Below are 13,932 nucleotides of genomic sequence, written 5' to 3' on the forward strand. Positions count from 1 at the left end.
CAGCATTACATTCTGGTGCAGAGCAGGAAATTGACTGATAAGCCACTTGACCCAAACACACGAGAACTTCGTGCCGACAAGAGGCTTGTGGCCCTGGCAATGATTTTTGCGCTCCTTTTATGAACAGGCTGCCAGCTCGCCGGAGCAAGCAGGAGCTGGATCAAGTCGGTCCAGGCCCATCTCGACTTATCCCCATGGGAAAGCTCACTTGAATGGCCTTGCGTTGCCAAGATGTCTGCAGGGGATAACTTTCGCTGGTGCTGATGGGTTTGAACATTGCAGTCACATGCTGAAAGATTTCCTCTAGTGATTCAAGTTATAACCATAACTGAAAAGAACATGAGTATGATTTATTGGGGGAAATAAATCAATAAGTGGAAATCTGAGGACATTATTTTATGGTATCTATATATATAACAGCTAGAATCAGTCATACTCACATACCTGACCAACACAATATGTATTGACGCAAGTGTGTTTGCATATATATGTCTGTATGGGAAGGTTTACACTTTCAAAAATGTGTAATAAATGTATGATGGCCGGGGGGGGGGGGGGGGGGGGGGGGGGGCGGCGGGGGGAGTTTCAGACAGCTCTGCCGGTAAATCCCATAGGACCGATAATCTAGCCAGCGAGATCTCATTATGAGATTTTCCCCACCTCTCGCCGGTGATACATCAAGGACCCCTTTAAATAAATCGAAATCAATTTAAATGTATTTAAAGGGTTCCCGTCAAATGCCCCCCCCCCCCACCCACAGTGATACGGTGACGTAATGTCAGCAAGGTTTCTAGCTTGAAGCATGTTGGAGCCCGCCATGGGTGCAAAGATCTATATCAATCCCAGAGGGAGAGGGATATGTCTGGGCACTGCCCTGGCACTGCCCCCTGGCATCCCTGGTAAGGTGGCTGTGCCAACATGGCAGTGCCAGGAGCAGACCCTCTAGGGAACCCTATTGGGGGGGGGGGGGAGGGAGGTTCCTTATGTGAGTTTGTCGGGGGGTGGGGGGGGGGGGTACCCTGATGCTTGTTAGGGGCGGATGGGGTTGCCTGATGCTTATGGGGCGGGCGGAGATCCCTGTTGCTTGTTGGTGGCTGAAATATGGGTTCCACTTTCGTCATTAAAGGTGACGCCCCCAGGGCAGAACGGTGATGGAGTGGTTAGCACTGCTCCATCACGGATTGAGCTGGGGTGAATGTGCAAACTCCACACGGACAGTGACCCAGGGCCGGGATCGAACCTGGGACCTCGGCGCCGTTTCGCCCCCACAACCTAAAGATGTACAGGGTAGGTGGACTGGCCATGCTAAATTGTCCCTTAATTGGAAAAAATGAATTGGGTACTCTCAATTTATTTATAAAAAAAGAAAAAGTTGGTGCTCCAATCTCTGTGGATCTGTCATTGTCAGCTCAATCAGGCTCCTCCCTCCACAGTGATAGCTCAAACCATGCCCCAGATTCTGGAGAATCTGGAGAGAAAACTCGGCTGTGCAGCTGGAGAGCTACATGTCGGCTTGCTCACTGAAACTGACACTGACAAGTGATGTGAAAATTTCACTCTTTATTCATCAGGACAAGTGGGTATTGGCAACAAATGTTGGCCTTGCCAGCAACGCTCACATCTCATGAAAGAACTTTAAAGAAAATCTTGTGAGCAAAAAAGTATTTCATGGCATCTAACATAGGGAGTTAGGAACAAGTTTGTTTGTTGGCAGAAGAGGGATGGCAAGGCAGGAGTTAATTGGACAAGGCAGGCAAATTAAATACAATCCTCCATTTTAAAGTTCCATACTCTGTCATTATTATGTATTAATTTGAATTTCTATTATCATGTATAGTTAGGTGACACAGCAGATGGGACTTTAGGGGCGAAATTCTCCGACCCCCCCCCCCCCCCCCCCCCCCCGCAGGAGAATCGCCCGGGGCCTTCGTAAATCCCGCCCCCGCTGTGGCCGGAATTCTCCGCCACCCGGGAATTGGCGGGGGCGGGAATTGCGCCGCGCCGATCGGCGTGCCCCCCGCGGCGATTCTCCGGCCCGCGATGGGCCGAAGTCCCACCACTGAGAGGCCTCTCCTGCCGGCGTGGTTTAAGCCACCTCTGGTGGCGGTGGGATCGGTGGTGCAAGCGGGCCCCCGGGGTCCTGGGCTGGGCGTGGGGCGATTGGACCCCGGGGGGGTGCCCCCACGGTGGCCAGGCCCACGATCGGGGCCCACCGATCGGCGGCCGGGCAAGTACTGTGGGGGCACTCTTTTTCTTCCGCCGCCGCCACGGCCTCCACCATGGCGTAGGCGGAAGAGAACCCCCCTACCGCGCATGCACCGGTGGTGACGTCAGCGGCAGCTGACGCACCGGCGCATGCGCGTACCGGCGAAGGCCTTTCGGCCAGCCCCGGCGCCGGGCGGTGGGCGTCAAAGGCCATTGGCGCTGGTTTTGGCACCAGTCGGCATGGCGCCAACCACTCTGGCGCGGGCCTAGCCCCAAAGCTACGCCGGGACCCCCCGCCCCACTGGGTATGCTGATCATCAAAACAAACAGTTTCCATTATAAATCTGGATGCAGGAACTTATAATACAAAAACTGGCTGGGAATGTTTATCCACTTGAGTGGGTGTATTTACTATGTGTTTGTGTAGATGTTTATATGTGTGTGTATATATATATTCGCTGCCTGAAAGGGTGGTGGAGGCAGAGACCCTCATAAAATTTAAGTATTTAGATGTGCACTTGCAATGCCAAGGCATACAAGGCTGTGAAGTGCTGGAAAATGGGATCAGAATAGTTAGGTGGTTGTTTTTGACTGGTGCATACACGGTGGGTCAAAGGGCCTTTTCTTTGCTGTCGACCTCTATGACTCTGTTTGTGTGAGTGCATAGTGAGATGTGACTTACAGCTTGCATTATGAGATTAAAATAACATTGCAGACCCTCAAGTCTAACTGCACAATATGTGTCTGCTTGGATTGTAAATAACTTAAAAGTATCTATATTTAACTAAATAAAGCACTGACAATAACTCAATATTACAGATAAAAAAGATCTATGACTAGCAGTTTACTTGGAGAACCGTTGTTCCTTTTCCCTGTCTTCCTTCTATTTGGGCACAGCAAACCTCTCCTCCAGGGTACCCAGATAAGCTGGAGGTATTGACAACAGGGAGCAAATGACACATGAACAGAGGCGGAGTCATGTGACCTGCTTCCAGTTCCCAATGTCACTCTGTAATCTTCTCCTTTGTAAGGTCCCAGGAGATTTGGCACTGTTTCGTACAAGGAACATTTAGGACAAGTAAACCAAAAGCATGATAAAAAAGGTTGGTTTATGGAGAACCTCATATGAGGAAAAAGTGATAGAGGGTAAATAGTTTCGGGAGGGTCTCCAGAGCTGGGAGCTGAGGCTCCTGAATGAGAGGAAGTGCCGCTCATAAGAACGCCTGTCAAATCTGATTGGCCAACAGGTCTAGGTTTAGGAGGAACTTCTTCACCCAAAGGGTTGTGAATCTATGGAATTCCTTGCCCAGTGAAGCAGTTGAGGCTCCTTCATTAAATGTTTTTAAGGTAAAGATAGATAGTTTTTTGAAGAATAAAGGGATTAAGGGTTATGGTGTTCGGGTCGGAAAGTGGAGCTGAGTCCACAAAAGATCAGCCATGATCTCATTGAATGGTGGAGCATGCTCGAGGGGCCAGATGGCCTACTCCTGCTCCTAATTCTTATGTTCTTATGTTCTCTTATGTCTGCCAGTTCCAGCGCCCAGTAGTAAGCGCTGCTGGGACTGCAAGCAGGCCCCGGGAAGAAAACTAAGGTGAATCCTGAGCTTCCAAGGCAGGAAAAGGTTGGGCACCCTGGCGGGGTATGGGGAGGGGGTGGAGAGTGTGATTTGGGTGGGGGAAACAGACCCCTTCCTTCCCGTTTTTTCACTCCAAATGGTGAAAAAGTGGACTCTCCACTCTTTCCCACACCAGCTGCATTATGGTGTGGGCAGCATAATATTCAGGTCAATTAGCTTGTTAACAAGCTCAATTGTCCATAAAATACTATTTATTCCAAATAGTGGATAGCCTGACAACTTCACCCCTCTCTTGCTTACCCTATTATGGGAAGTGGAAAAGTTATGGGCATGACATCTGTCATATTTTACATGCTTCCCCTGTCCGAAAGACACCTGGTCAGTGGTGGTGGTGATGGTGGTGCAGAGGGGATTGTAAAACCCAGCCCATGTTTCCGGAGACATTTACAGGTACAAGGAGAGTTGGCGAGCTGACAGCTCTGCCAATGTTGGCGGAATAGCAGAAAGAAGAAGGAACACAAGGTGAGAGTCGGAGGACCAAGGGGCATGCGATGGGCTATAAGGATAGTGAACGCTACAGAGGTAGGGTAGGATGGGGCCAGGAGATTATTTGAAGATGAAGAAAGGGATTTTGAATTTTTGGGAGTGGGACAAGATATCATAGAACATAGAACATAGAACATAGAACGATACAGCGCAGTACAGGCCCTTCGGCCCTCGATGTTGCACCGACATGGAAAAAAAAACTAAAGGCCATCTAACCTACACTATGCCCTTATCATCCATATGCTTATCCAATAAATTTTTAAATGCCCTCAATGTTGGCGAGTTCACTACTGTTGCAGGTAGGGCATTCCACGGCCTCACCACTCTTTGCGTAAAAAACCCACCTCTGACCTCTGTCCTATATCTATTACCCCTCAATTTAAGGCTATGTCCCCTCGTGCTAGCCACCTCCATCCGCGGGAGAAGGCTCTCGCTGTCCACCCTATCTAACCCTCTGATCATTTTGTATGCCTCTATTAAGTCACCTCTTAACCTTCTTCTCTCTAACGAAAACAACCTCAAGTCCATCAGCCTTTCCTCATAAGATTTTCCCTCCATACCAGGCAACATCCTGGTAAATCTCCTCTGCACCCGTTCCAAAGCTTCCACGTCCTTCCTATAATGAGGCGACCAGAACTGTACGCAATACTCCAAATGCGGCCGTACCAGAGTTTGGTACAGCTGCATCATGACCTCATGGCTCCGGAACTCAATCCCTCTACCAATAAAGGCCAACACACCATAGGCCTTCTTCACAACCCTATCAACCTGGGTGGCAACTTTCAGGGATCTATGTACATGGACACCGAGATCCCTCTGCTCATCCACACTACCAAGAATTTTACCATTAGCCAAATATTCCGCATTCCTGTTATTCTTTCCAAAGTGAATCACCTCACACTTCTCCACATTAAACTCCATTTGCCACCTCTCAGCCCAGCTCTGCAGCTTATCTATGTCCCTCTGTAACCTGCAACATCCTTCCGCACTGTCTACAACTCCACCGACTTTAGTGTCGTCTGCAAATTTACTCACCCATCCTTCTGCGCCCTCCTCTAGGTCATTTATAAAAATGACAAACAGCAACGGCCCCAGAACAGATCCTTGTGGTACGCCACTCGTAACTGAACTCCATTCTGAACATTTCCCATCAACTACCACTCTCTGTCTTCTTTCAACTAGCCAATTTCTGATCCACATCTCTAAATCACCCTCAATCCCCAGCCTCCGTATTTTCTGCAATAGCCGACCGTGGGGAACCTTATCAAACGCTTTACTGAAATCCATATACACCACATCAACTGCTCTACCCTCGTCTACCTGTTCAGTCACCTTCTCAAAGAACTCGATAAGGTTTGTGAGGCATGACCTACCCTTCACAAAACCATGCTGACTATCCCTAATCATATTATTCCTATCTAGATGATTATAAATCGTATCTTTTATAATCCTCTCCAAGACTTTACCCACCACAGACGTTAGGCTCACCGGCCTATAGTTACCTGGGTTATCTCTACTCCCCTTCTTGAACAAAGGGACCACATTTGCTATCCTCCAGTCCTCTGGCACTATTCCTGTAGCCAATGATGACCTAAAAATCAAAGCCAAAGGCTCAGCAATCTCTTCCCTGGCTTCCCAGAGAATCCTAGGATAAATCCCATCTGGCCCCGGGGACTTATCTATTTTCACCTTGTCCAGAATTGCCAACAATTCTTCCCTACGCACCTCAATGCCATCTATTCTAATAGCCTGGGTCTCAGCATTCTCCTCCACAATATTATCTTTTTCTTGAGTGAATACTGACGAAAAGTATTCATTTAGTATCTCGCTTATCTCCTCAGCCTCCACACACAACTTCCCACCACTGTCCTTGACTGGCCCTACTCTTACCCTAGTCATTCTTTTATTCCTGACATACCTATAGAAAGCTTTTGGGTTTTCCTTGATCCTACCTGCCAAAGACTTCTCATGTCCCCTCCTTGCTCGTCTCAGCTCTCTCTTTAGATCCTTCCTCGCTTCCTTGTAACTATCAAGCGCCCCAACTGAAACTTCACGCCTCATCTTCACATAGGCCTCCTTCTTCCTCTTAACAAGAGATTCCACTTCTTTGGTAAACCACGGTTCCCTCGCTCGACCCCTTCCTCCCTGCCTGACTGGTACGTACTTATCAAGAACATGCAATAGCTGTTCCTTGAACAAGCTCCACATATCCAGTGTGCCCAACCCTTGCAGCCTACTTCTCCAACCAACACATCCTAAGTCATGTCTAATGGCATCATAATTGCCCTTCCCCCAGCTATAACTCTTGCTCTGCGGGGTATACTTATCCCTTTCCATCACTAACGTAAAGGTCACCGAATTGTGGTCACTGTCTCCAAAGTGTTCACCTACCTCCAGATCTAACACCTGGCCTGGTTCATTACCCAAAACCAAATCCAAAGTGGCCTCACCTCTTGTTGGCCTGTCAACATATTGTGTCAGAAAACCCTCCTGCACACATTGTACAAAGAACGACCCATCCAATGTACTCGAACTATATCTTTTCCAGTCAATATTAGGAAAGTTAAAGTCTCCCATAACAACTACCCTGTTACTTTCGCTCTTTTCCAGAATCATCTTCGCCATCCTTTCCTCTACATCTCTAGAACTATTAGGTGGCCTATAGAAAACTCCCAACAGGGTGACCTCTCCTTTCCTGTTTCTAACCTCAGCCCATACTACCTCGGAAGAACAGTCCCCATCTTGCATCCTTTCTACCACCGTAATACTGTCCTTGACTAGCAGCGCCACACCTCCCCCTCTTTTGCCCCCTTCTCTGACCTTACTAAAGCACCTAAACCCCGGAACCTGCAACAACCATTCCTGTCCCTGCTCTATCCATGTCTCTGAAATGGCCACAACATCGAAGTCCCAGGTACCAACCCATGCTGCCAGTTCCCCTACCTTATTTCGTATACTCCTGGCATTGAAATAGACACACTTCAAACCACAGACCTGAACACTGCCGCCCTCCTGCGAAGTCAAAACTGTGCTCCTGACCTCTCTACTCTCAATCTCTCGCACCCCAAAACTACAATCCAGGTTCCCATGCCCCTGCTGAATTAGTTTAAACCCCCCCAAAGAGTACTAACAAATCTCCCCCCCAGGATATTGGTGCCCCTCAGGTTCAGATGTAGACCATCCTGTCTATAGAGGTCCCACCTTCCCCAGAAAGAGCCCCAGTTATCCAGAAATCTGAATCCCTCCCGCCTGCACCATCCCTGTAGCCACGTGTTTAATTGCTCTCTCTCCCTATTCCTCATCTCACTATCACGTGGCACGGGCAACAACCCAGAGATAACAACTCTGTTTGTTCTCGCTCTGAGCTTCCATCCTAGCTCCCTAAAGGCCTGCCTGACATCCTTGTCCCCTTTCCTACCTATGTCGTTAGTGCCAATGTGGACTACGACTTGGGGCTGCTCCCCCTCCCCCCTTAAGGACCCGGAAAACACGATCCGAGACATCAATATCAATAGTAGTCAATGAGCAACAGTGGGATGTACCTCCAGACTACCAGACTGGGATTTTCTTTTATAATACTTTAGTTGCTTGGAACTTTATTAGCATTTTCCTCTCTAGACTCACACTAATGTCATAAATAGCTCCGAATTTCTGTCAACATTTGATTCTGATCATATTTCTTTGAAAAACAATTTCTGTTGTGTGTTGCTCATCAACTTTTTGAAAAATTGGTAGCGGGTTGAGTTCCATTAGGCGTTCTTGAAACTGACTTGAGCACCATTTGATGACATTTTAAAAAACATATATTTTTATTCTCCTCCTTTTTCACATTTTCTCCCAGATTTACACCCAACAACAAACAACAATCAGTAACGAATGAAATGTCAATCCCCATATCAATAACAACGATCCCATCCTCCTACCAAACATTAGCCCGCATGTTAACATCAACAAATGATAAAAAGGAATCAGGAATCAGCCATAGTCACCATTAATGCATACAGTCAATGTTTGATAACATAATGATGTTTTTTTAAATCCTGAATGCACTCTTTCCAATTATTATATTTGTTTAAAAATATACAAATTATTCCAGAAGCCCATACTTGTACTGTAAGTCTCTGCGATGTCAAAATACACATTTGGAAACAGTTCCAATCTAAGATGAATTTATTGTCAATTAATAATTCAGTACAGAGAACAGACACACTTAAACGCGGTACATTTTTATTATCCGATCAAATATAAAAAAGAAAGACCAACACGAAATGGGTTATTGAGTTCATTCACACATGATCCTGGCCTCTAACAAACCAAAACATGTTCTCTCTATTTTGTTACTAACAACGCTGGACACCCCTGTCCACCTGACAGATTCTTCCATAAGCCATGACTGAAAAACCTGGAATACTAGATATAAAATCCAGATAGGTAGGTTTATTTAAGAACAGAGTAAGAATGAATTAAATTAGTACCATTAGCAAGATATCAATTTTGTTTTGCCTTAATATAGCCACCCTCTCACCTCCACAGATCTTATGCAAACCTGATGCAGTTTCCTCTTCTCTTACGCAGAAAATGAAACATAACACCCCTCCAACAATGTAGGTTGAAGATTTGCCCAAAGATACAGGAGGTGCGTTTTTCACTCATGCCTGTAGCAGACTCAGCTTTCATGGGTCAGATTGCCTTTCGCTATCGCAAAGCCTGCTCGAGCCAGTATCTAAAAACCAACGGCCACCCCATCCGATCGAAACTGAACCAGAAATCTGGGAACAATGGGCTGGATTCTGCGTCCCGCCACGCCACATTTCTGTCCCGACCCGCATGCGGGTTCTCCGTTACGCTGGCCAGTCTATGGGGTTTCCCATTGTGGGGCAGCCCCGCACTGTCGGAAACCCCCGGGCGCCGGCAAAACGGAGCATCCCACCGGCGGAAAGTCCCACCCAATATATTGAATTTCCAGGGCCGAACAGGGTAATATTAATGAATACTAGGAGAATTTGAAAATGTACAATATATTTATTACTTTTAACACTTTTTCAAAAAAGCTACCTTAGGATGTTGACAATGCTGACAAGACACATTCCATGTCATAGAATCCCTACAGTGCAGAACAAGGCCATTCAGCCCATCATGTCGACACTAACACTTGGAAAGAGCACCCTACCTAAGCCCACGCCCCCACCCTAGCCTCATAACCCTACCTAACCTTTGAAGAGTAAGGGGCAATTTAGCACAACCAATCCCCTAAACTGCACACCTTTCAACTGTGGGAGTAAACCAGAGCACCCGGAGGAAACCCACACAGACACAGGGGGAAATTGCAAACTCCACACAATCACCCGAGACTGGAATTGAACCCAGGTCCCTGGCGCTGTGAGGCAGCAGTGCTAACCACTGTGCCACCCACTCTGTGTCATTCCAGAAAGATGAACCATTTTAGTCTTTGTGGTAATGGTGCTTCCAGAAGGTGTATATTGACCCAGGGATAATAAAGTAGCGATCATATCTGGCAAAGTCAAGATACGTGTAAATTAAAAGTGGAACTTGTAGGTGACGGTGTCCTGTTGAAGCAACCCCACATGCATCTTCCTTCAAGTGCGGCCTGAATCCACCCTCTGGAGGCTTTAATTCTTCAATCCCACCAACTTCAGTTTTGCTGGAGATCCTCAATTTCATATTTGATTGAATTCTGCCCTGCTTTCAAGGGCAGTTACTTTTACCTCTACCCGAGCATTCAGATTCATATCTGGAACAAATCCTTTTGCACTCTGGGGCTGTATAGTTCTAGCGGGAATCTGACTGAGCGTGAGTGTGCCAAACTCAAATTTCAACACTTCCTGACCTCAGGATGTCCAAAAATGCATAACAGCCAATGAAGCACAGTTACGGTTGTAAGGTAGGAAATGCTTCAGCCAATTTGTGCGTAGCATGGTCCGTAAATACCAATGACAGAATGACCAAATAATCTGTTTCTAGTGATATTGGTTGAGGGATAAATATTGGCCAGAACACTGGCACCTTTTTAATGTTAACCTGGAAGAGCAGAAACAGCCAAAAAGTTTAACCTGTCATCGAAAATGGAGTAATTCATACACTCCCTCAGTGCAACACGAGAGGGTCAGCCTGGATTGGACATCCAAGACTCTGGACTGGGACTTGAACCCACAACCTTTTGATTCACAGCTCAAATTGCTGCCCATTGAGCAATATCCCAGGGAAGGCTTCCAGTCTGAAACATTGACACCTACCGCATGGGTGAAAGATCCTTGTCAGCTTTACCAGCTAAAATGATTCCACTTAAAAGCTGAAAAACGCAGGAGCAATTAGGTGACAATTTAATAAAATACAATTTACATCACGGCAGGAAGTCAAATAAATACAAGCAATGAATGACTGCTGCTGCCACTGAAAATATCACCCGGGGCCAGACAGAACGTGTGCCAACAGAAAACTGTAAATAAAGTGGCGGAGGGGAATTTTTAATGTGACTGCTAGATTAATAAGAGAAAAATCAACAAATGTAGATGTAATGTACAGCTGACAAGCAGTGACAGACAAGCACAAATAACGGACACATATTGGCTGATGTAAATAACTGCACTGGGTCAGGTTTCATTTAGAGAACTAATTAAGTGCTGCAGAGTGCAGTCTGCTAGTGCAGCATGGAAGGCACTCACTTAACACCCCTCCAATCATAGATTCAAATTCCAGTGTAGCTTTCCTGTTGAACGTGTGATGTGTTTTGTCAGTTCTCAGCTGGGCTGCTACATCTCTTGAGTGTTTTGCCTGAAGGACAAGGTCCCACCTTTGCTTGTCCTTTACAATATACAACTGGAAGAAGGACATAAGGCACAACAAATAATAAAACGTTAACATTGTCGAGGAGGCATTGATGAAAACAGGCAACTTTCTATTGTAGCTAAGTTAATACACCATTCATACAATTCCTCCCCCAAAAATTCACACACTTCATGGTTAGGTTAACAAACGTTCTGACACCTATGGCTCTTTTGCTGCTTGATAAAGTTAAAGAATCATTAGTGTTTTCGTTTTTTCATCAACTGCTCAGTTCATTGCTACATCCCATTGAACAGGGGAGGAGCGATATTTGAGAGTAATTGAGTCCCAGAGATTATCGTCATTATTGGGTGAAGTTGGGTGTCAATTGGTGTGATGACATAAGGCCCATACAGTGCTCAAGTGTTGAGAAGATCAGATTCTTTAAAGATACTATTGCAGCAGTCACACATACATTAACCCAGGCATTGTCAAACTTGGGGGCATGACCCGCGGGTGGGTCGTGGGCTGGTGTTGGGAGGGTTGCAGAGTCGTCCGTCGCGGCTCTCCCGATCGCGCAAATCTGCGCGCAATAGCCGCAGCAGCCGGCTGTTAATAACACCGGCTGCAAGCGGCCTTCAAAATGGCCACGAACATGTAAAAAAAATGTGGCCGCACTGCGCATGCGCGCCGACGATCGGGCAAGCATGCGCAGTGTGGCCGCTTTTTTTAAAACGGTCGCAGCTTTTTGTTTTACAAGTTCGGGGGGGTTTATTCATTTTATTTGTTTATTTTATTCATTTAATTTTTTTTTTCATTTATTTTGTTCATTTTATTTTAATTTTTTTACAAGTTCGGGGGGGGGGGTTTATTTGATCCAATTTACAGGAAAAAAATGCAGAACTTTGGACAGATGGAGACTCCATACTTTCCGATAACGGAAGGCTTCACCTTCATCCAACAAGTTCCATTGGAGGAGCGTGTACGAGGGCCAAAGGGACACTAAATAATTTCCTCCATTTTTGTCAGCAGCAAACAAGGTAAGAGAAAATGGTGGGTCGCGCAGGTCAGCCGGCGTGGGTTGCGAAGGTCGGCAGGCGTGGGTCGCGAAGGTTGGCCAGCATGGGTCGCGAAGGTTGGCTGGCGTAGGTCGCAAAGGTCGGCCGGCATGAGTCGCGAAGGATGGTCGGTTGGTAAAAATGGGTCCCTGGAAAAAAAGTTTGAAGAACACTGCATTAACCCAAACTTTTAACCCTTACTGAACCAAGTACTATAATATATCTGAAATGCCTACATTCATTGCAATGGCTACACAATCTCGTTAAACAGCCACTAATGGCTAGCCATTTTGTTACATTCACAACCTGGTGAGTCTCTTCAATCTACTCAATGAGACATAAACATGTTACCTCGACTTTCAGCTTGCACCCTTCACCCTGTCTGCTGTTGAATTTCCTTTATTATATATATAAGCTGTAAACAGTTCCAGTGTGTCAAGTGTCCCATCATGCCGTGAGTCTGTTCTGAGGTTATCAATGTGTATGGTTATTATGATCCCGAAACAGACCCCAACAGTTGCTAGGATGTTAGACGGAAGCCCCAATATTGTATTTGATACATGAGACTGTGAAGAAAGGATACTTAGCTCCAGGAGTGATTCCACGCAATCATACACAAGGATTGGTGGAACAATAATGTGCTTTTTTTATTTGAAGATCAAACTATATACAGAAAGTTTTCACAAGGATGCTAAGTATAGTAGACCTGATCTCTACCCTGTTCCTAGCCAACTGAGTACCAGACATGGGACTACTCCATCACATGCTGTGCCGGTTCTAGTCATGATTGACGGCAGTTGAGGATATGTCCCTTTAAATGTGCATATCATCATATCACCACTGACACAGGATATGATGTAGTAGTCCCATGACTGGTAGTCAGTGGTAGCAATGATGGATAGCAGTTTAATATGACCCCGCATGTCATATTACAGCAACACCCACACCACACCATATCAATTATAGAGACTCGAGAAGGTACGGGCAGCACGGTAGCACAGTGGTTAGCACAGTTTCTCCACAGCTCCAGGGTCCCAGGTTCGATTCCCACTTGGGTCACTGTCTGTGCGGAGTCTGCACGTTCTCCCCCTTGTCTGCGTGGGTTTCCTCCGGGTGCTCCGGTTTCCTCCCACAGTCCAAAGATGTGAAGGTTGGGTGGGTTGGCTATGCTAAATTGCCCTTAGCGTCCAGAAAAGGGTTGGTGGGGTTACATGGATAGGGTGGAGGTGCGGGGTTAGGGTGGGGGTATGGGCTTAGGTAGGGTGCTTTTTCCAAGGGCCAGTGCAGACTCGATGGGCCAAATTGCCTCCTTCTGTACTGTAAATTCTATGATAAGGTTGCTTGCCACCACATCACAACGCCAGGGACCTGGATTCGATTCTGAACTTGAGTGACCGTGTGAAGCTTGCATGACTCGCCTTGTCTGCGAGTGTTTCCTCTGGGTGCTCACTCAGTTCAAAGATGTGCAGGTTAGGTGGATTGCCCATGCTAAATTGCCTCTTAGTGCCCAACGGTTAGGTGGTGTTACGGGCATCGGCTGGGGGAGCACGGGTGGGGAACTCTTTAGGTGGGTCGATGCAGAATTGAGGGGTCGAATAGCCTCCTTCTGCGCTCCAGGGATTCTATGACTCTCAAGGTCAATTAAGGATGGATAATACATGCTGACCTTTCAGGAAGGCACATACTTCATGAATTAATTTAACAATAGGAAAACACACAGTTGTCCTAATGTAAGTGGGTATTAATGAGGTTCAAGTTAGTTT

Source organism: Scyliorhinus canicula, chromosome 18 (genome assembly GCF_902713615.1).
Source record: "Scyliorhinus canicula chromosome 18, sScyCan1.1, whole genome shotgun sequence".
Classification (NCBI taxonomy): domain Eukaryota; kingdom Metazoa; phylum Chordata; class Chondrichthyes; order Carcharhiniformes; family Scyliorhinidae; genus Scyliorhinus; species Scyliorhinus canicula.